This window comes from Macaca fascicularis, chromosome 5 (genome assembly GCF_037993035.2).
Source record: "Macaca fascicularis isolate 582-1 chromosome 5, T2T-MFA8v1.1".
NCBI lineage: Eukaryota > Metazoa > Chordata > Mammalia > Primates > Cercopithecidae > Macaca > Macaca fascicularis.
The window spans coordinates 82,844,191-82,866,438 of NC_088379.1; positions in this window are offsets into that span (position 1 = coordinate 82,844,191).

Below are 22,248 nucleotides of genomic sequence, written 5' to 3' on the forward strand. Positions count from 1 at the left end.
CCAATTCCACAAGAACTGTCTTTGCTAAAGGCTTCTTGAGGGGAAAGCTGTAACTCTGTTAGATGATTTCACAGAACACAAAGAAGTTTCTCAGAAAGCTTCTTTCTCTTTGTTATCGGAGGATATTTTCTTTGGCCCTATAGTCTTCAAAGGGATCCGAAATATCTGTTCTCAGATTCCACAGAAATAAGGCTAGCAAAGAGATCCACGAAATACAGATGTAACTCTGTGAGATGAATTAACAGAACACTAAGCAGTTTCTCAGAAAGCTTCTTTCCAGATTTCATCTGAGGATATTTCCTTTTTCACCATAGCCCTCTAGGGGCTTCCAAATATCACTTTGCCAATTCCACAAGAACTGTCTTAGCGAAAGGCTTCTTGAGGGGAAAGCTGTAACTCTGTGAGATGATTTCACAGAACACAAAGAAGTTTCTCAGAAAGCTTCTTTCTCTTTGTTATCGGAGGATATTTCCTTTGGCCCTATAGTCTTCAAAGGGATCCGAAATATCTGTTCTCAGATTCCACAGAAATAAGGCTAGCAAAGAGATCCACGAAATACAGATGTAACTCTGTGAGATGAATTAACAGTACACTAAGCAGTTTCTCAGAAAGCTTCTTTCCAGATTGCATCTGAGGATATTTCCTTTTTCACCATAGCCCTCTATGGGCTTCCAAATATCTCTTTGCCAATTCCACAAGAACTGTCTTAGCGAAAGGCTTCTTGAGGGGAAAGCTGTAACTCTGTGAGATGATTTCACAGAACACAAAGAAGTTTCTCAGAAAGCTTCTTTCTCTTTGTTATCGGAGGAAATTTCCTTTGGCCCTATAGTCTTCAAAGGTATCCGAAATATCTGTTCTCAGATTCCACAGAAATAAGGCTAGCAAAGAGATCCACGAAATACAGATGTAACTCTGTGAGATGAATTAACAGAACACTAAGCAGTTTCTCAGAAAGCTTCTTTCCAGATTTCATCTGAGGATATTTCCTTTTTCACCATAGCCCTCTATGGGCTTCCAAATATCACTTTGCCAATTCCACAAGAACTGTCTTAGTGAAAGGCTTCTTGAGGGGAAAGCTGTAACTTTCTGAGATGATTTCAAGAACACAAAGAAGTTTCTCAGAAAGCTTCTTTCTCTTTGTTATTGGAGGATATTACTTTGGCCCTATAGTCTTCAAAGGGATCCGAAATATCTGTTTTCAGATTCCACACAAATAAGGCTAGCAAAGAGATCCACCAAATACAGATGTAGCTCTGTGAGATGAATTAACAGAACACTAAGCAGTTTCTCAGAAAGCTTCTTCCAGATTTCATCTGAGGATATTTCCTTTTTCACCATAAAACTCTATGGGATTCCAAATATCACTTTGCCAATTCCACAAGAACTGTCTTATCGAAAGGCTTCTTGAGGGGAAAGCTGTAACTCTGTGAGATGACTTCACAGAACACAAAGAAGTTTCTCAGAAAGCTTCTTTCTCTTTGTTACGGAGGATATTTGCTTTGGCCCTATAGTCTTCAAAGGGATCGGAAATATCTGTTCTCAGATTCCACAGAAATATGGCTAGCAAAGAGATCCAAGAAATACAGATGTAACTCTGTGAGATGAATTAACAGAACACTAAGCAGTTTCTCAGAAAGCTTCTTTCCAGATTTCATCTGAGGATATTTCCTTTTTCACCATAGCCCTCTATGGGCTTCCAAATATCACTTTGCCAATTCCACAAGAACTGTCTTAGTGAAAGGCTTCTTGAGGGGAAAGCTGTAACTCTGTGAGATGATTTCAAAGAACACAAAGAAGTTTCTCAGAAAGCTTCTTTCTCTTTGTTATCGGAGGATATTTCTTTGGCCCTATAGTCTTCAAAGGGATCCGAAATATCTGTTCTCAGATTCCACAGAAATAAGGCTGGCAAAGAGATCCAAGAAATACAGATGTAACTCTGTGAGATGAATTAACAGAACACTAAGCAGTTTCTCAGAAAGCTTCTTTCCAGATTTCATCTGAGGATATTTCCTTTTTCACCGTAGCCCACTATGGGCTTCCAAATATCACTTTTCCAATTCCACAAGAACTGTCTTAGCGAAAGGCTTCTTGAGGGGAAAGCTGTAACTCTGTGAGATGATTTCACAGAACACAAAGAAGTTTCTCAGAAAGCTTCTTTCTCTTTGTTATCGGAGGATATTTCCTTTGGCCCTATAGTCTTCAAAGGTATCCGAAATATCTGTTCTCAGATTCCACAGAAATAAGGCTAGCAAAGAGATCCATGAAATACAGATGTAACTCTGAGATTAATTAACAGAACACTAAGCAGTTTCTCAGAAAGCTTCTTTCCAGATTTCATCTGAGGATATTTCCTTTTTCACCATAGCCCTCTATGGGATTCCAAATATCACTTTGCCAATTCCACAAGAACTGTCTTAGTGAAAGGCTTCTTAAGGGGAAAGCTGTAACCCTGTGAGATGATTTCACAGAACACAAAGAAGTTTCTCAGAAACCTTCTTTCTCTTTGTTATCGGAGGATATTTCTTTGGCCCTATAGTTTTCAAAGGGATCCGAAATATTTGTTCTCAGATTCCACAGAAATAAGGCTAGCAAAGAGATCCACGAAATACAGATGTAACTCTGTGAGATGAATTAACAGTACACTTAGCAGTTTCTCAGAAAGCTTCTTTCCAGATTTCATCTGAGGATATTTCCTTTTTCACCATAGCCTTCTATGGGCTTCCAAATATCACTTTTTCAATTCCAGAAAAACTGTCTTAGCGAAAGGCTTCTTGAGGGGAATGCTGTAACTCTGTGAGATGATTTCACAGAACACAGAGAAGTTTCTCAGAAAGCTTCTTTCTCTTTGTTATCGGAGGATATTTCCTATGGCCCTATAGTCTTCAAAGGGATCCGAAATATCTGTTCTCAGATTCCACAGAAATAAGGCTAGCAAAGAGATCCACGAAATACAGATGTAACTCTGTGAGATGAATTAACAGTACACTAAGCAGTTTCTCAGAAAGCTTCTTTCCAGATTTCATCTGAGAATATTTCCTTTTTCACCATAGCCCTCTATGGGCTTCCAAATATCACTTTGCCAATTCCACAAGAACTCTCTTAGCGAAAGGCTTCTTGAGGGGAAAGCTGTAACTCTGTGAGATGATTTCACAGAACACAAAGAAGTTTCTCAGAAAGCTTCTTTCTCCTTGTTATCGGAGGATATTTCCTTTGGCCCTATAGTCTTCAAAGGGATCCGAAATATCTGTTCTCAGATTCCACAGAAATAAGGCTAGCAAAGAGATCCACGAAATACAGATGTAACTCTGTGAGATGAAATAACAGAACACTAAGCAGTTTCTCAGAAAGCTTCTTTCCAGATTTCATCTGAGGATATTTCCTTTTTCACCATAGCCCTCTAAGGGCTTCCAAATATCACTTTGCCAATTCCACAAGAACTGTCTTAGCGAAAGGCTTCTTGACTGGAAAGCTGTAACTCTGTGAGATGATTTCAAAGAACACAAAGAAGTTTCTCAGAAAGCTTCTTTCTCTTTGTTATAGGAGGATATTTCCTTTGGCCCTATAGTCTTCAAAGTTATCCGAAATATCTGTTCTCAGATTCCACAGAAATAAGGCTAGCAAAGAGATCCACGAAATACAGATGTAACTCTGTGAGATGAATTAACAGAACACTAAGCAGTTTCTCAGAAAGCTTCTTTCCAGATTTCATCTGAGGATATTTCCTTTTTCACCATAAAACTCTATGGGATTCCAAATATCACTTTGCCAATTCCACAAGAACTGTCTTAGCGAAAGGCTTCTTGAGGGGAAAGCTGTAACTCTGTGAGATGATTTCACAGAACACAAAGAAGTTTCTCAGAAAGCTTCTTTCTCTTTGTTATCAGAGGATATTTGCTTTGGCCCTATAGTCTTCAAAGGGATCGGAAATATCTGTTCTCAGATTCCTCAGAAATAAGGCTAGCAAAGAGATCCAAGAAATACAGATGTAACTCTGTGAGATGAATTAACAGAACACTAAGCAGTTTCTCAGAAAGCTTCTTTCCAGATTGCATCTGAGGATATTTCCTTTTTCACCATAGACCTCTATGGGCTTCCAAATATCACTTTGCCAATTCCACAAGAACTGTCTTAGTGAAAGGCTTCTTGAGGGGAAAGCTGTAACTCTGTGAGATGATTTCAAAGAACACAAAGAAGTTCCTCAGAAAGCTTCTTTCTCTTTTTTATCGGAGGATATTTCTTTGGCCCTATAGTCTTCAAAGGGATCCGAAATATCTGTTCTCAGATTCCATAGAAATAAGGCTAGCAAAGAGATCCACGAAATACAGATGTAACTCTGTGAGATGAATTAACAGTACACTAAGCAGATTCTCAGAAAGCTTCTTTCCAGATTTCATCTGAGGATATTTCCTTTTTCACCCTAGCCCTCTATGGGCTTCCAAATATCACTTTGCCAATTCCACAAGAACTGTCTTATCGAAAGGCTTCCTGAGGGGAAAGCTGTAACTCTGTGAGATGATTTCACAGAACACAAAGAAGTTTCTCAGAAAGCTTCTTTCTCTTTGTTATCGGAGGATATTTCCTTTGGCCCTATAGTCTTCAAAGGGATCCGAAATATCTGTTCTCAGATTCCACAGAAATAAGGCTAGCAAAGAGATCCACGAAATACAGATGTAACTCTGTGAGATTAATTAACAGAACACTAAGCAGTTTCTCAGAAAGCTCCTTTCCAGATTTCATCTGAGGATATTTCCTTTTTCACCATAGCCCTCTATGGGCTTCCAAATATCACTTTGCAAATTCCACAAGAACTGTCTTAGTGAAAGGCTTCTTGAGGGGAAAGCTGTAACCCTGTGAGATGATTTCACAGAAAACAAAGAAGTTTCTCAGAAAGCTTCTTTCTCTTTGTTATCAGAGGATATTTCTTTGTCCCTATAGTCTTCAAAGGGATCCGAAATATCTGTTCTCAGATTCCACAGAAATAAGGCTAGCAAAGAGATCCACGAAATACAGATGTAACTCTGTGAGATGAATTAACAGTACACTAAGCAGTTTCTCAGAAAGCTTCTTTCCAGATTTCATCTGAGGATATTTCCTTTTTCACCATAGCCTTCTATGGGCTTCCAAATATCACTTTTCCAATTCCAGAAAAACTGTCTTAGCGAAAGGCTTCTTGAGGGGAAAGCTGTAACACTGTGAGATGATTTCACAGAACACAAAGAAGTTTCTCAGAAAGCTTCTTTCTCTTTGTTACGGAGGATATTTGCTTTGGCCCTATAGTCTTCAAAGGGATCGGAAATATCTGTTCTCAGATTCCACAGAAATATGGCTAGCAAAGAGATCCAAGAAATACAGATGTAACTCTGTGAGATGAATTAACAGAACACTAAGCAGTTTCTCAGAAAGCTTCTTTCCAGATTTCATCTGAGGATATTTCCTTTTTCACCATAGCCCTCTATGGGCTTCCAAATATCACTTTGCCAATTCCACAAGAACTCTCTTAGTGAAAGGCTTCTTGAGGGGAAAGCTGTAACTCTGTGAGATGATTTCAAAGAACACAAAGAAGTTTCTCAGAAAGCTTCTTTCTCTTTGTTATCGGAGGATATTTCTTTGGCCCTATAGTCTTCAAAGGGATCCGAAATATCTGTTCTCAGATTCCACAGAAATAAGGCTGGCAAAGAGATCCAAGAAATACAGATGTAACTCTGTGAGATGAATTAACAGAACACTAAGCAGTTTCTCAGAAAGCTTCTTTCCAGATTTCATCTGAGGATATTTCCTTTTTCACCGTAGCCCACTATGGGCTTCCAAATATCACTTTTCCAATTCCACAAGAACTGTCTTAGCGAAAGGCTTCTTGAGGGGAAAGCTGTAACTCTCTGAGATGATTTCACAGAACACAAAGAAGTTTCTCAGAAAGCTTCTTTCTCTTTGTTATCGGAGGATATTTCCTTTGGCCCTACAGTCTTCAAAGGGATCCGAAATATCTGTTCTCAGGTTCCACAGAAATAAGGCTAGCAAAGAGATCCACGAAATACAGATGTAACTCTGTGAGATGAAATGACAGAACACTAAGCAGTTTCTCAGAAAGCTTCTTTCCAGATTTCATCTGAGGATATTTCCTTTTTCACCATAGTCCTCTATGGGCTTCCAAATATCACTTTGCCAATTCCACAAAAACTGTCTTAGCGAAAGGCTTCTTGAAGGGAAAGCTGTAACTCTGTGAGATGATTTCACAGAACACAAAGAAGTTTCTCAGAAAGCTTCTTTCTCTTTGTTATCGGAGGATATTTCCTTTGGCCCTATAGTCTTCAAAGGGATCCGAAATATCTGTTCTCAGATTCCACAGAAATAAGGCTAGCAAAGAGATCCATGAAATACAGATGTAACTCTGTGAGATTAATTAACAGAACACTAAGCAGTTTCTCAGAAAGCTTCTTTCCAGATTTCATCTGAGGATATTTCCTTTTTCACCATAGCCCTCTATGGGATTCCAAATATCACTTTGCCAATTCCACAAGAACTGTCTTAGTGAAAGGCTTCTTAAGGGGAAAGCTGTAACCCTGTGAGATGATTTCACAGAACACAAAGAAGTTTCTCAGAAACCTTCTTTCTCTTTGTTATCGGAGGATATTTCTTTGGCCCTATAGTTTTCAAAGGGATCCGAAATATTTGTTCTCAGATTCCACAGAAATAAGGCTAGCAAAGAGATCCACGAAATACAGATGTAACTCTGTGAGATGAATTAACAGTACACTTAGCAGTTTCTCAGAAAGCTTCTTTCCAGATTTCATCTGAGGATATTTCCTTTTTCACCATAGCCTTCTATGGGCTTCCAAATATCACTTTTTCAATTCCAGAAAAACTGTCTTAGCGAAAGGATTCTTGAGGGGAATGCTGTAACTCTGTGAGATGATTTCACAGAACACAGAGAAGTTTCTCAGAAAGCTTCTTTCTCCTTGTTATCGGAGGATATTTCCTTTGGCCCTATCGTCTTCAAAGGGATCCGAAATATCTGTTCTCAGATTCCACAGAAATAAGGCTAGCAAAGAGATCCACGAAATACAGATGTAACTCTGTGAGATGAAATAACAGAACACTAAGCAGTTTCTCAGAAAGCTTCTTTCCAGATTTCATCTGACGATATTTCCTTTTTCACAGAAGCCCTCTATGGGCTTCCAAATATCACTTTGCCAATTCCACAAGAACTGTCTTAGCGAAAGGCTTCTTAAGGGGAAAGCTGTAACCCTGTGAGATGATTTCACAGAACACAAAGAAGTTTCTCAGAAACCTTCTTTCTCTTTGTTATCGGAGGATATTTCTTTGGCCCTATAGTTTTCAAAGGGATCCGAAATATTTGTTCTCAGATTCCACAGAAATAAGGCTAGCAAAGAGATCCACGAAATACAGATGTAACTCTGTGAGATGAATTAACAGTACACTTAGCAGTTTCTCAGAAAGCTTCTTTCCAGATTTCATCTGAGGATATTTCCTTTTTCACCATAGCCTTCTATGGGCTTCCAAATATCACTTTTTCAATTCCAGAAAAACTGTCTTAGCGAAAGGCTTCTTGAGGGGAATGCTGTAACTCTGTGAGATGATTTCACAGAACACAGAGAAGTTTTTCAGAAAGCTTCTTTCTCCTTGTTATCGGAGGATATTTCCTTTGGCCCTATAGTCTTCAAAGGGATCCGAAATATCTGTTCTCAGATTCCACAGAAATAAGGCTAGCAAAGAGATCCACGAAATACAGATGTAACTCTGTGAGATGAAATAACAGAACACTAAGCAGTTTCTCAGAAAGCTTCTTTCCAGATTTCATCTGAGGATATTTCCTTTTTCACCATAGCCCTCTATGGGCTTCCAAATATCACTTTGCCAATTCCACAAGAACTGTCTTAGCGAAAGGCTTCTTGAGGGGAAAGCTGTAACTCTGTGAGATGATTTCAAAGAACACAAAGAAGTTTCTCAGAAAGCTTCTTTCTCTTTGTTATCGGAGGATATTTCCTTTGGCCCTATAGTCTTCAAAGTTATCCGAAATATCTGTTCTCAGATTCCACAGAAATAAGGCTAGCAAAGAGATCCACGAAATACAGATGTAACTCTGTGAGATGAATTAACAGAACACTAAGCAGTTTCTCAGAAAGCTTCTTTCCAGATTTCATCTGAGGATATTTCCTTTTTCACCATAAAACTCTATGGGATTCCAAATATCACTTTGTCAATTCCACAAGAACTGTCTTAGCGAAAGGCTTCTTGAGGGGAAAGCTGTAACTCTGTGAGATGATTTCACAGAACACAAAGAAGTTTCTCAGAAAGCTTCTTTCTCTTTGTTATCAGAGGATATTTGCTTTGGCCCTATAGTCTTCAAAGGGATCGGAAATATCTGTTCTCAGATTCCTCAGAAATAAGGCTAGCAAAGAGATCCAAGAAATACAGATGTAACTCTGTGAGATGAATTAACAGAACACTAAGCAGTTTCTCAGAAAGCTTCTTTCCAGATTTCATCTGAGGATATTTCCTTTTTCACCATAGCCCTCTATGGGCTTCCAAATATCACTTTGCCAATTCCACAAGAACTGTCTTAGCGAAAGGCTTCTTGATGGGAAAGCTGTAACTCTGTGAGATGATTTCAAAGAACACAAAGAAGTTTCTCAGAAAGCTTCTTTCTCTTTGTTATCGGAGGATATTTCCTTTGGCCCTATAGTCTTCAAAGTTATCCGAAATATCTGTTCTCAGATTCCACAGAAATAAGGCTAGCAAAGAGATCCACGAAATACAGATGTAACTCTGTGAGATGAATTAACAGAACACTAAGCAGTTTCTCAGAAAGCTTCTTTCCAGATTTCATCTGAGGATATTTCCTTTTTCACCATAAAACTCTATGGGATTCCAAATATCACTTTGCCAATTCCACAAGAACTGTCTTAGCGAAAGGCTTCTTGAGGGGAAAGCTGTAACTCTGTGAGATGATTTCACAGAACACAAAGAAGTTTCTCAGAAAGCTTCTTTCTCTTTGTTATCAGAGGATATTTGCTTTGGCCCTATAGTCTTCAAAGGGATCGGAAATATCTGTTCTCAGATTCCTCAGAAATAAGGCTAGCAAAGAGATCCAAGAAATACAGATGTAACTCTGTGACATGAATTAACAGAACACTAAGCAGTTTCTCAGAAAGCTTCTTTCCAGATTTCATCTGAGGATATTTCCTTTTTCACCATAGCCCTCTATGGGCTTCCAAATATCACTTTGCCAATTCCACAAGAACTGTCTTAGTGAAAGGCTTCTTGAGGGGAAAGCTGTAACTCTGTGAGATGATTTCAAAGAACACAAAGAAGTTCCTCAGAAAGCTTCTTTCTCTTTTTTATCGGAGGATATTTCTTTGGCCCTATAGTCTTCAAAGAGATCCGAAATATCTGTTCTCAGATTCCATAGAAATAAGGCTAGCAAAGAGATCCACGAAATACAGATGTAACTCTGTGAGATGAATTAACAGTACACTAAGCAGATTCTCAGAAAGCTTCTTTCCAGATTTCATCTGAGGATATTTCCTTTTTCACCCTAGCCCTCTATGGGCTTCCAAATATCACTTTGCCAATTCCACAAGAACTGTCTTATCGAAAGGCTTCCTGAGGGGAAAGCTGTAACTCTGTGAGATGATTTCACAGAACACAAAGAAGTTTCTCAGAAAGCTTCTTTCTCTTTGTTATCGGAGGATATTTCCTTTGGCCCTATAGTCTTCAAAGGGATCCGAAATATCTGTTCTCAGATTCCACAGAAATAAGGCTAGCAAAGAGATCCACGAAATACAGATGTAACTCTGTGAGATTAATTAACAGAACACTAAGCAGTTTCTCAGAAAGCTCCTTTCCAGATTTCATCTGAGGATATTTCCTTTTTCACCATAGCCCTCTATGGGCTTCCAAATATCACTTTGCAAATTCCACAAGAACTGTCTTAGTGAAAGGCTTCTTGAGGGGAAAGCTGTAACCCTGTGAGATGATTTCACAGAAAACAAAGAAGTTTCTCAGAAAGCTTCTTTCTCTTTGTTATCAGAGGATATTTCTTTGGCCCTATAGTCTTCAAAGGGATCCGAAATATCTGTTCTCAGATTCCACAGAAATAAGGCTAGCAAAGAGATCCACGAAATACAGATGTAACTCTGTGAGATGAATTAACAGTACACTAAGCAGTTTCTCAGAAAGCTTCTTTCCAGATTTCATCTGAGGATATTTCCTTTTTCACCATAGCCTTCTATGGGCTTCCAAATATCACTTTTCCAATTCCAGAAAAACTGTCTTAGCGAAAGGCTTCTTGAGGGGAAAGCTGTAACTCTGTGAGATGATTTCACAGAACACAAAGAAGTTTCTCAGAAAGCTTCCTTCTCTTTGTTACGGAGGATATTTGCTTTGGCCCTATAGTCTTCAAAGGGATCGGAAATATCTGTTCTCAGATTCCACAGAAATATGGCTAGCAAAGAGATCCAAGAAATACAGATGTAACTCTGTGAGATGAATTAACAGAACACTAAGCAGTTTCTCAGAAAGCTTCTTTCCAGATTTCATCTGAGGATATTTCCTTTTTCACCATAGCCCTCTATGGGCTTCCAAATATCACTTTGCCAATTCCACAAGAACTGTCTTAGTGAAAGGCTTCTTGAGGGGAAAGCTGTAACTCTGTGAGATGATTTCAAAGAACACAAAGAAGTTTCTCAGAAAGCTTCTTTCTCTTTGTTATCGGAGGATATTTCTTTGGCCCTATAGTCTTCAAAGGGATCCGAAATATCTGTTCTCAGATTCCACAGAAATAAGGCTGGCAAAGAGATCCAAGAAATACAGATGTAACTCTGAGAGATGAATTAACAGAACACTAAGCAGTTTCTCAGAAAGCTTCTTTCCAGATTTCATCTGAGGATATTTCCTTTTTCACCGTAGCCCACTATGGGCTTCCAAATATCACTTTTCCAATTCCACAAGAACTGTCTTAGCGAAAGGCTTCTTGAGGGGAAAGCTGTAACTCTCTGAGATGATTTCACAGAACACAAAGAAGTTTCTCAGAAAGCTTCTTTCTCTTTGTTATCGGAGGATATTTCCTTTGGCCCTACAGTCTTCAAAGGGATCCGAAATATCTGTTCTCAGGTTCCACAGAAATAAGGCTAGCAAAGAGATCCACGAAATACAGATGTAACTCTGTGAGATGAAATAACAGAACACTAAGCAGTTTCTCAGAAAGCTTCTTTCCAGATTTCATCTGAGGATATTTCCTTTTTCACCATAGTCCTCTACGGGCTTCCAAATATCACTTTGCCAATTCCACAAAAACTGTCTTAGCGAAAGGCTTCTTGAAGGGAAAGCTGTAACTCTGTGAGATGATTTCACAGAACACAAAGAAGTTTCTCAGAAAGCTTCTTTCTCTTTGTTATCGGAGGATATTTCCTTTGGCCCTATAGTCTTCAAAGGGATCCGAAATATCTGTTCTCAGATTCCACAGAAATAAGGCTAGCAAAGAGATCCATGAAATACAGATGTAACTCTGTGAGATTAATTAACAGAACACTAAGCAGTTTCTCAGAAAGCTTCTTTCCAGATTTCATCTGAGGATATTTCCTTTTTCACCATAGCCCTCTATGGGATTCCAAATATCACTTTGCCAATTCCACAAGAACTGTCTTAGTGAAAGGCTTCTTAAGGGGAAAGCTGTAACCCTGTGAGATGATTTCACAGAACACAAAGAAGTTTCTCAGAAACCTTCTTTCTCTTTGTTATCGGAGGATATTTCTTTGGCCCTATAGTTTTCAAAGGGATCCGAAATATTTGTTCTCAGATTCCACAGAAATAAGGCTAGCAAAGAGATCCACGAAATACAGATGTAACTCTGTGAGATGAATTAACAGTACACTTAGCAGTTTCTCAGAAAGCTTCTTTCCAGATTTCATCTGAGGATATTTCCTTTTTCACCATAGCCTTCTATGGGCTTCCAAATATCACTTTTTCAATTCCAGAAAAACTGTCTTAGCGAAAGGCTTCTTGAGGGGAATGCTGTAACTCTGTGAGATGATTTCACAGAACACAGAGAAGTTTCTCAGAAAGCTTCTTTCTCTTTGTTATCGGAGGATATTTCCTTTGGCCCTATAGTCTTCAAAGGGATCCGAAATATCTGTTCTCAGATTCCACAGAAATAAGGCTAGCAAAGAGATCCACGAAATACAGATGTAACTCTGTGAGATGAATTAACAGTACACTAAGCAGTTTCTCAGAAAGCTTCTTTCCAGATTTCATCTGAGAATATTTCCTTTTTCACCATAGCCCTCTATGGGCTTCCAAATATCACTTTGCCAATTCCACAAGAACTCTCTTAGCGAAAGGCTTCTTGAGGGGAAAGCTGTAACTCTGTGAGATGATTTCACAGAACACAAATAAGTTTCTCAGAAAGCTTCTTTCTCCTTGTTATCGGAGGATATTTCCTTTGGCCCTATCGTCTTCAAAGGGATCCGAAATATCTGTTCTCAGATTCCACAGAAATAAGGCTAGCAAAGAGATCCACGAAATACAGATGTAACTCTGTGAGATGAATTAACAGAACACTAAGCAGTTTCTCAGAAAGCTTCTTTCCAGATTTCATCTGAGGATATTTCCTTTTTCACCATAAAACTCTATGGGATTCCAAATATCACTTTGCCAATTCCACAAGAACTGTCTTAGCGAAAGGCTTCTTGAGGGAAAGCTGTAACTCTGTGAGATGATTTCACAGAACACAAAGAAGTTTCTCAGAAAGCTTCTTTCTCTTTGTTATCAGAGGATATTTGCTTTGGCCCTATAGTCTTCAAAGGGATCGGAAATATCTGTTCTCAGATTCCTCAGAAATAAGGCTGGCAAAGAGATCCAAGAAATACAGATGTAACTCTGTGAGATGAATAAACAGAACACTAAGCAGTTTCTCAGAAAGCTTCTTTCCAGATTTCATCTGAGGATATTTCCTTTTTCACCATAGCCCTCTATGGGCTTCCAAATATCACTTTGCCAATTCCACAAGAACTGTCTTAGTGAAAGGCTTCTTGAGGGGAAAGCTGTAACTCTGTGAGATGATTTCAAAGAACACAAAGAAGTTCCTCAGAAAGCTTCTTTCTCTTTTTTATCGGAGGATATTTCTTTGGCCTTATAGTCTTCAACGGGATCCGAAATATCTGTTCTCAGATTCCATAGAAATAAGGCTAGCAAAGAGATCCACGAAATACAGATGTAACTCTGTGAGATGAATTAACAGTACACTAAGCAGATTCTCAGAAAGCTTCTTTCCAGATTTCATCTGAGGATATTTCCTTTTTCACCCTAGCCCTCTATGGGCTTCCAAATATCACTTTGCCAATTCCACAAGAACTGTCTTATCGAAAGGCTTCCTGAGGGGAAAGCTGTAACTCTGTGAGATGATTTCACAGAACACAAAGAAGTTTCTCAGAAAGCTTCTTTCTCTTTGTTATCGGAGGATATTTCCTATGGCCCTATAGTCTTCAAAGGGATCCGAAATATCTGTTCTCAGATTCCACAGAAATAAGGCTAGCAAAGAGATCCACGAAATACAGATGTAACTCTGTGAGATTAATTAACAGAACACTAAGCAGTTTCTCAGAAAGCTCCTTTCCAGATTTCATCTGAGGATATTTCCTTTTTCACCATAGCCCTCTATGGGCTTCCAAATATCACTTTGCAAATTCCACAAGAACTGTCTTAGTGAAAGGCTTCTTGAGGGGAAAGCTGTAACCCTGTGAGATGATTTCACAGAAAACAAAGAAGTTTCTCAGAAAGCTTCTTTCTCTTTGTTATCAGAGGATATTTCTTTGGCCCTATAGTCTTCAAAGGGATCCGAAATATCTGTTCTCAGATTCCACAGAAATAAGGCTAGCAAAGAGATCCACGAAATACAGATGTAACTCTGTGAGATGAATTAACAGTACACTAAGCAGTTTCTCAGAAAGCTTCTTTCCAGATTTCATCTGAGGATATTTCCTTTTTCACCATAGCCTTCTATGGGCTTCCAAATATCACTTTTCCAATTCCAGAAAAACTGTCTTAGCGAAAGGCTTCTTGAGGGGAATGCTGTAACTCTGTGAGATGATTTCACAGAACACAAAGAAGTTTCTCAGAAAGCTTCTTTCTCTTTGTTATCGGAGGATATTTCCTTTGGCCCTATAGTCTTCAAAGGGATCCGAAATATCTGTTCTCAGGTTCCACAGAAATAAGGCTAGCAAAGAGATCCACGAAAAGAAAGATGTAACTCTGTGAGATGAATTAACAGAACACTAAGCAGTTTCTCAGAAAGCTTCTTTCCAGATTTCATCTGAGGATATTTCCTTTTTCACCATAGCCCTCTAGGGGTTTCCAAATATCACTTTGCCAATTCCACAAGAACTGTCTTAGCGAAAGCCTTCTTGAGGGGAAAGCTGTAACTCTGTGAGCTGATTTCACAGAACACAAAGAAGTTTCTCAGAAAGCTTCTTTCTCTTTGTTATCGGAGGATATTTCCTTTGGCCCTATAGTCTTCAAAGGGATCCGAATTATCTGTTCTCAGATTCCACAGAAATAAGGCTAGGAAACAGATCCACGAAATACCGATGTAACTCTGTGAGATGAAACAACAGAACACTAAGCAGTTTCTCAGAAAGCTTCCTTCCAGTTTTCATCTGAGGATATTTCCTTTTTCACCATAGCCCTCTATGGGCTTCTAAATATCACTTTGCCAATTCCACAAGAACTGTCTTAGCGAAAGGCTTCTTGAGGGGAAAGCTGTAACTCTGTGAGATGATTTCAAAGAACACAAAGAAGTTTCTCAGAAAGCTTCTTTCTCTTTGTTATCGGAGGATATTTCCTTTGGCCCTATAGTCTTCAAAGTTATCCGAAATATCTGTTCTCAGATTCCACAGAAATAAGGCTAGCAAAGAGATCCACGAAATACAGATGTAACTCTGTGAGATGAATTAGCAGAACACTAAGCAGTTTCTCAGAAAGCTTCTTTCCAGATTTCATCTGAGGATATTTCCTTTTTCACCATAAAACTCTATGGGATTCCAAATATCACTTTGCCAATTCCACAAGAACTGTCTTAGCGAAAGGCTTCTTGAGGGGAAAGCTGTAACTCTGTGAGATGATTTCACAGAACACAAAGAAGTTTCTCAGAAAGCTTCTTTCTCTTTGTTATCGGAGGATATTTGCTTTGGCCCTATAGTCTTCAAAGGGATCGGAAATATCTGTTCTCAGATTCCTCAGAAATAAGGCTAGCAAAGAGATCCAAGAAATACAGATGTAACTCTGTGAGATGAATTAACAGAACACTAAGCAGTTTCTCAGAAAGCTTCTTTCCAGATTTTATCTGAGGATATTTCCTTTTTCACCAAAGCCCTCTATGGGCTTCCAAATATCACTTTGCCAATTCCACAAGAAGTGTTTTAGTGAAAGGCTTCTTGAGGGGAAAGCTGTAACTCTTTGAGATGATTTCAAAGAACACAAAGAAGTTTCTCAGAAAGCTTCTTTCTCTTTTTTATCGGAGGATATTTCTTTGGCCCTATAGTCTTCAAAGGGATCCGAAATATCTGTTCTCAGATTCCACAGAAATAAGGCTAGCAAAGAGATCCTCGAAATACAGATGTAACTCTGTGAGATGAATTAACAGTACACTAAGCAGATTCTCAGAAAGCTTCTTCCAGATTTCATCTGAGGATATTTCCTTTTTCACCGTAGCCCTATATGGGCTTCCAAATATCACTTTGCCAATTCCACAAGAACTGTCTTAGCGAAAGGCTTCTTGAGGGGAAAGCTGTAACTCTGTGAGATGATTTCACAGAACACAAAGAAGTTTCTCAGAAAGCTTCTTTCTCTTTGTTATCGGAGGATATTTCTTTGGCCCTATAGTCTTCAAAGGGATCCGAAATATCTGTTCTCAGATTCCACAGAAATAAGGCTAGCAAAGAGATCCTCGAAATACAGATGTAACTCTGTGAGATGAATTAACAGTACACTAAGCAGATTCTCAGAAAGCTTCTTCCAGATTTCATCTGAGGATATTTCCTTTTTCACCGTAGCCCTATATGGGCTTCCAAATATCACTTTGCCAATTCCACAAGAACTGTCTTAGCGAAAGGCTTCTTGAGGGGAAAGCTGTAACTCTGTGAGATGATTTCACAGAACACAAAGAAGTTTCTCAGAAAGCTTCTTTCTCTTTGTTATCGGAGGATATTTCTTTGGCCCTATAGTCTTCAAAGGGATCCGAAATATCTGTTCTCAGATTCCACAGAAATAAGGCTAGCAAAGAGATCCACGAAATACAGATGTAACTCTGTAAGATGAATTAACAGTACACTAAGCAGTTTCTCAGAAAGCTTCTTTCCAGATTTCATCTGAGGATATTTCCTTTTTCACCATAGCCTTCTATGGGCTTCCAAATATCACTTTTCCAATTCCAGAAAAACTGTCTTAGCGAAAGGCTTCTTGAGGGGAATGCTGTAACTCTGTGAGATGATTTCACAGAACACAAAGAAGTTTCTCAGAAAGCTTCTTTCTCTTTGTTATCGGAGGATATTTCCTTTGGCCCTATAGTCTTCAAAGGGATCCGAAATATCTGTTCTCAGATTCCACAGAAATAAGGCTAGCAAAGAGATCCAGGAAATACAGATGTAACTCTGTGAGATGAATTAACAGAACACTAAGCAGTTTCCCAGAAAGCTTCTTTCCATTTTTCATCTGAGGATATTTCTTTTTTCACCATACCCCTCTATGGGCTTCAAAATAACACTTTGCCAATTCCACAAGAACTGTCTTGGTGAAAGGCTTCTTGAGGGGAAAGCTGTAACTTTCTGAGATGATTTCACAGAACACAAAGAAGTTTCTCAGAAAGCTTCTTTCTCTTTGTTATCGGAGGATATTACTTTGGGCCTATAGTCTTCAAAGGGATCCGATATATCTGTTCTCAGATTCCACAGAAATTAGGCTAGCAAAGAGATTCACGAAATACAGATGTAACTGTGTGAGATGAATTAAGAGAACACTAAGCAGTTTCTCAGAAAGCTTCTTTCCAGATTTCATCTGAGGATATTTCCTTTTTCACCATACCCCTCTATGGGCTTCCAAATATCACTTTGCCAATTCCACAAGAACTGTCTTAGCGAAAGGCTTCTTGAAGGGAAAGCTGTAACTCTGTGAGCTGATTTCACAGAACACAAAGAAGTTTCTCAGAAAGCTTCTTTCTCTTTGTTATCGGAGGATATTTCCTTTGGCCCTATAGTCTTCAAAGGGATCGGAAATATCTGTTCTCAGATTCCACAGAAATAAGGCTAGCAAAGAGATCCACGAAATACAGATGTAACTCTGTGAGATGAATTAACAGTACACTAAGCATTTTCTCAGAAAGCTTCTTTCCAGATTTCATCTGAGGATATTTCCTTTTTCACCATAGCCTTCTATGGGCTTCCAAATATCTCTTTTCCAATTCCAGAAAAACTGTCTTAGCGAAAGGCTTCTTGAGGGGAATGCTGTAACTCTGTGAGATGATTTCACAGAACACAAAGAAGTTTCTCAGAAAGCTTCTTTCTCTTTGTTATCGGAGGATATTTCCTTTGGCCCTATAGTCTTCAAAGGGATCCGAAATATCTGTTCTCAGATTCCACAGAAATAAGGCTAGCAAAGAGATCCACGAAATACAGATGTAACTCTGTGAGATGAATTAACAGTACACTAAGCAGTTTCTCAGAAAGCTTCTTTCCAGATTTCATCTGAGGATATTTCCTTTTTCACCATACCCCTCTATAGGCTTCCAAATATCACTTTGCCAATTCCAGAAGAACTCTCTTAGCGAAAGGTTTCTTGAGGGGAAAGCTGTAACTCTGTGAGATGATTTCACAGAACACAAAGAAGTTTCTCAGAAAGCTTCTTTCTCTTTGTTATCGGAGGATATTTCCTTTGGCCCTATAGTCTTCAAAGGGATCCGAAATATCTGTTCTCAGATTCCACAGAAATAAGGCTAGCAAAGAGATCCACGAAATACAGATGTAACTCTGTGAGATGAAATAACAGAACACTAAGCAGTTTCTCAGAAAGCTTCTTTCCAGATTTCATCTGAGGATATTTCCTTTTTCACCATAGCCCTCTATGGGCTTCCAAATATCACTTTGCCAATTCCAGAAGAACTGTCTTAGTGAAAGGCTTCTTGAGGGGAAAGCTGTAACTCTGTGAGATGATTTCAAAGAACACAAATAAGTTTCTCAGAAAGCTTCTTTCTCTTTTTTATCGGAGGATATTTCTTTGGCCCTATAGTCTTCAAAGGGATCCGAAATATCTGTTCTCAGATTCCACAGAAATAAGGCTAGCAAAGAGATGCTCGAAATACAGATGTAACTCTGTGAGATGAATTAACAGAACACTAAGCAGTTTCTCAGAAAGCTTCTTTACAGATTTCATCTGAGGATATTTCCTTTTTCACCATACCCCTCTATGGGCTTCCAAATATCACTTTGCCAATTCCACAAGAACTGTCTTAGCGAAAGGCTTCTTGAGGGGAAAGCTGTAAATCTGTGAGATGATTTCACAGAACACAAAGAAGTTTCTCAGAAAGCTTCTTTCTCTTTGTTATCGGAGGATATTTCTTTGGCCCTATAGTCTTCAAAGGGATCCGAAATATCTGTTATCAGATTCCACAGAAATAAGGCTAGCAAAGAGATCCACGAAATACAGATGTAACTCTGTGAGATGAATTAACACTACACTAAGCAGTTTCTCAGAAAGCTTCTTTCCAGATTTCATCTGAGGATATTTCCTTTTTCACCATAGCCCTCTATGGGCTTCCAAATATCACTTTGCCAATTCCAGAAAAACTGTCTTAGCGAAAGGCTACTTGAGGGGAAAGCTGTAACTCTGTGAGATGATTTCACAGAACACAAAGAAATTTCTCAGAAAGCTTCTTTCTCTTTGTTATCGGAGAATATTTCCTTTGGCCCTATAGTCTTCAAAGGGATCCGAAATATCTGTTCTCAGATTCCAAAGAAATAAGGCTAGCAAAGAGATCCACGAAATACAGATGTAACTCTGTGAGATGAATTAACAGTACACTAAGCAGATTCTCAGAAAGCTTCTTTCCAGATTTCATCTGAGGATATTTCCTTTTTCACCGTAGCCCTCTATGGGCTTCCAAATATCACTTTGCCAATTCCACAAGAACTGGCTTAGCGAAAGGCTTCTTGAGGGCAAAGCTGTAACTCTGTGAGATGATTTCACAGAACACAAAGAAGTTTCTCAGAAAGCTTCTTTCTCTTTGTTATCGGAGGATATTTCCTTTGGCCCTATAGTCTTCAAAGGGATCCGAAATATCTGTTCTCAGATTCCACAGAAATAAGGCTAGCAAAGAGATCCACGAAATACAGATGTAACTCTGTGAGATGAATTATCAGAACACTAAGCAGTTTCTCAGAAAGCTCCTTTCCAGATTTCATCTGAGGATATTTCCTTTTTCACCATAGCCCTCTATGGGCTTCCAAATATCACTTTGCCAATTACACAAGAACTGTCTTAGTGAAAGGCTTCTTGAGGGGAAAGCTGTAACCCTGTGTGATGATTTCACAGAACACAAAGAAGTTTCTCAGAAAGCTTCTTTCTCTTTGTTATCGGAGGATATTTCCTTTGGCCCTATAGTTTTCAAAGGGATCCAAAATATCTGTTCTCAGGTTCCACAGAAATAAGGCTAGCAAAGAGATCCACGAAATACAGATGTAACTCTGTGAGATGAATTAACAGTACACTAAGCAGTTTCTCAGAAAGCTTCTTTCCAGATTTCATCTGAGGATATTTCCTTTTTCACCATACCCCTCTATAGGCTTCCAAATATCACTTTGCCAATTCCACAAGAACTGTCTTAGCGAAAGGCTTCTTGAAGGGAAAGCTGTAACTCTGTGAGCTGATTTCACAGAACAAAAAGAAGTTTCTCAGAAAGCTTCTTTCTCTTTGTTATCGGAGGATATTTCCTTTGGCCCTATAGTCTTCAAAGGGATCCGAAATATCTGTTCTCAGATTCCACAGAAATAAGGCTAGCAAAGAGATCCAGGAAATACAGATGTAACTCTGTGAGATGAATTAACAGAACACTAAGCAGTTTCCCAGAAAGCTTCTTTCCATTTTTCATCTGAGGATATTTCTTTTTTCACCATACCCCTCTATGGGCTTCAAAATAACACTTTCCCAATTCCACAAGAACTGTCTTGGTGAAAGGCTTCTTGAGGGGAAAGCTGTAACTTTCTGAGATGATTTCACAGAACACAAAGAAGTTTCTCAGAAAGCTTCTTTCTCTTTGTTATCGGAGGATATTACTTTGGGCCTATAGTCTTCAAAGGGATCCGATATATCTGTTCTCAGATTCCACAGAAATTAGGCTAGCAAAGAGATTCACGAAATACAGATGTAACTGTGTGAGATGAATTAAGAGAACACTAAGCAGTTTCTCAGAAAGCTTCTTTCCAGATTTCATCTGAGGATATTTCCTTTTTCACCATACCCCTCTATGGGCTTCCAAATATCACTTTGCCAATTCCACAAGAACTGTCTTAGCGAAAGGCTTCTTGAAGGGAAAGCTGTAACTCTGTGAGCTGATTTCACAGAACACAAAGAAGTTTCCCAGAAAGCTTCTTTCTCTTTGTTATCGGAGGATATTTCCTTTGGCCCTATAGTCTTCAAAGGGATCCGAAATATCTGTTCTCAGATTCCACAGAAATAAGGCTAGCAAAGAGATCCACGAAATACAGATGTAACTCTGTGAGATGAATTAACAGTACACTAAGCAGTTTCTCAGAAAGCTTCTTTCCAGATTTCATCTGAGGATATTTCCTTTTTCACCATACCCCTCTATAGGCTTCCAAATATCACTTTGCCAATTCCAGAAGAACTCTCTTAGCGAAAGGTTTCTTGAGGGGAAAGCTGTAACTCTGTGAGATGATTTCACAGAACACAAAGAAGTTTCTCAGAAAGCTTCTTTCTCTTTGTTATCGGAGGATATTTCCTTTGGCCCTATAGTCTTCAAAGGGATCCGAAATATCTGTTCTCAGATTCCACAGAAATAAGGCTAGCAAAGAGATCCACGAAATACAGATGTAACCCTGTGAGATGAAATAACAGAACACTAAGCAGTTTCTCAGAAAGCTTCTTTCCAGATTTCATCTGAGGATATTTCCTTTTTCACCATAGCCCTCTATGGGCTTCCAAATATCACTTTGCCAATTCCAGAAGAACTGTCTTAGTGAAAGTCTTCTTGAGGGGAAAGCTGTAACTCTGTGAGATGATTTCAAAGAACACAAATAAGTTTCTCAGAAAGCTTCTTTCTCTTTTTTATCGGAGGATATTTCTTTGGCCCTATAGTCTTCAAAGGGATCCGAAATATCTGTTCTCAGATTCCACAGAAATAAGGCTAGCAAAGAGATGCTCGAAATACAGATGTAACTCTGTGAGATGAATTAACAGAACACTAAGCAGTTTCTCAGAAAGCTTCTTTACAGATTTCATCTGAGGATATTTCCTTTTTCACCATACCCCTCTATGGGCTTCCAAATATCACTTTGCCAATTCCACAAGAACTGTCTTAGCGAAAGGCTTCTTGAGGGGAAAGCTGTAAATCTGTGAGATGATTTCACAGAACACAAAGAAGTTTCTCAGAAAGCTTCTTTCTCTTTGTTATCGGAGGATATTTCTTTGGCCCTATAGTCTTCAAAGGGATCCGAAATATCTGTTATCAGATTCCACAGAAATAAGGCTAGCAAAGAGATCCACGAAATACAGATGTAACTCTGTGAGATGAATTAACACTACACTAAGCAGTTTCTCAGAAAGCTTCTTTCCAGATTTCATCTGAGGATATTTCCTTTTTCACCATAGCCCTCTATGGGCTTCCAAATATCACTTTGCCAATTCCAGAAAAACTGTCTTAGCGAAAGGCTACTTGAGGGGAAAGCTGTAACTCTGTGAGATGATTTCACAGAACACAAAGAAATTTCTCAGAAAGCTTCTTTCTCTTTGTTATCGGAGAATATTTCCTTTGGCCCTATAGTCTTCAAAGGGATCCGAAATATCTGTTCTCAGATTCCAAAGAAATAAGGCTAGCAAAGAGATCCACGAAATACAGATGTAACTCTGTGAGATGAATTAACAGTACACTAAGCAGATTCTCAGAAAGCTTCTTTCCAGATTTCATCTGAGGATATTTCCTTTTTCACCGTAGCCCTCTATGGGCTT